This window comes from Mus caroli, chromosome 8 (assembly GCF_900094665.2).
Source record: "Mus caroli chromosome 8, CAROLI_EIJ_v1.1, whole genome shotgun sequence".
NCBI lineage: Eukaryota > Metazoa > Chordata > Mammalia > Rodentia > Muridae > Mus > Mus caroli.
The window spans coordinates 52,924,285-52,926,306 of NC_034577.1; positions in this window are offsets into that span (position 1 = coordinate 52,924,285).

Below are 2,022 nucleotides of genomic sequence, written 5' to 3' on the forward strand. Positions count from 1 at the left end.
AAAAAAAAAAAGATAAATAGCTATTTCTAGGCCATACAGTAAGAGAAAGTGTATTTATTGATTAAGAAAGTAAACATTTTTCAATTTTCTTTGTAGTGCTAGTGATCAAAATTCAAAGCCTTGGATACCGTAGATAAGAACTATGTCAATAAATCAATTTTCCAGCTAAGATTGATCATCTTGAATATTTTTAATTGCCCTTTTCCAAAGGGCAAGGAGGTCCAAGTTTTGAAAAAAAGATTATTACATTTATTTTATGTCCATGTGTGTTGTGGGGTATGAGTGTGTGCCATGGCAAACACTTTCCTGGGAAAATTGAGGTCTTTCTGGTCATCCAAGAAAAGCTTTAGAGACTGACAACTTCCTGGCTGTCTTTACCTGATCAAACTAAAACCAAGTTTGCCAGAGAACAAGCCCTACAGAAATCCCCATGGAATGCCAATTCGGGGAGATTTCTTTCAAGAAGGGATAAACAAAAAGGACTCACCACTCTATATACCATTAACCATTTTATGTTTAAATACAAACTGACAAGTAAGAATTACAAAATATGCAGAAAAACAAAAGATTAAGTACGAGTAAAGTACAATGGACTGACAGCAAATGGGCAAAGGAGATGGATGTCTAAGATTGGGGATCTGTTCTAAGTCTAGACTGTGGTGAAAGCAGCATGAACTGGGAAGATCACACATCAACTAAAGCTATTTTCAAAAAACAGTAGATGGCTTAAAAGCAAGAGTTAATACAAGATTGTACAATATCATATTAGTTAAATAGTAGGGAAAACCTTTCAGAATATTCCCACAGGACAGAGAAGTCACTCATTCTCCCAGTGTTTGTTCACCAAGAGTCTTTATCCAAAGCAAATGAAAACTGTCTGTGCTTATTAGAAAGATTGAGGGGTTGAAAAGGAAAACTGAGACAAATTACCCACAAGAGAAGCTTATTAGAAGAGTTACAGCATCATGGCTTGTAGTTAGAGAGTAAACCTTCTGGTCCCAGAAGGAACTTCAATTAGAAGAGGCAGATTACAGAAAGCATGATGAGGATATTGAAGGGGGAGACAGACCCTTAAGACCCAGCACATAAACAAAGTTAGTACAGAGTACAGTTATCCCAACAGGCACCATGATGGGATCTTGAAGAGAGGAGCCCTCAGGTCTATATGAAAGCAGACCTTCTGGTTCTTATCATCTTTGAAGAGGAAGGGAGCTCTACACCATGTGACATAGTCATGTATTTACTTCACGTCATAAGTCACAAGACAGAAAGGCATCAGATAAAAGGGAACTTTTAATTTAAAATTGTCTTGAGCTTGCTCCAAACAACAAAGGGTGAGAGACATTTCAAGGCCCATAGCAGAGTATAACTTTTTTAAATTATTTTTTAAATTCAATTTAAATTTAAATTGTCAATTTCTATAATTCTTGATGAATACATTTTCAAAGAATAGTGGCCAGAGCTCTGATAATGACACCCCAAGTCCTAAGATTGGTGAGTAGTGATTTAAAAGATGTGTATCTCAAAGCAGCATAGAATTAGTATAAAATGACCAGTTTTCTACAATAAGAACTCTAAGCAAAGGTGATCAGAGGCTGAATGTCAACAAGAACACTGACTGGAGTTTAACCAAAGACAGCCAATGCCAAATGCCAATTGCCAAAGACAGTATTTTAACAGGTAGTAATGTTTTTAGTTGGCAAGATGTCTGGTTCATTGTTATATTTCTTTTCCACCCCCTCATTGAATTTTGCTCATATTTAATGTGTTCCTACCTATTCCATCACCTTCCTTTGCCAAACTCAGGATTTAAAGCCTTCTTCACCATAAGGAAATCAATGAAAGGAAATAGTTGGCCCCTACAGCAAAAGAAAAAAAATCACAGAAACAATGGAGCAAAAATGACACTTTTTAAGTGTCTTAAAAAATTTCTGAGGTGTCATTAAATTATTATGTCCTTAGAATGAGACTTCAAAAAAAGCCAGTGCCATTAGTCCGCTCCTAAAAGAATGACAACAGTAA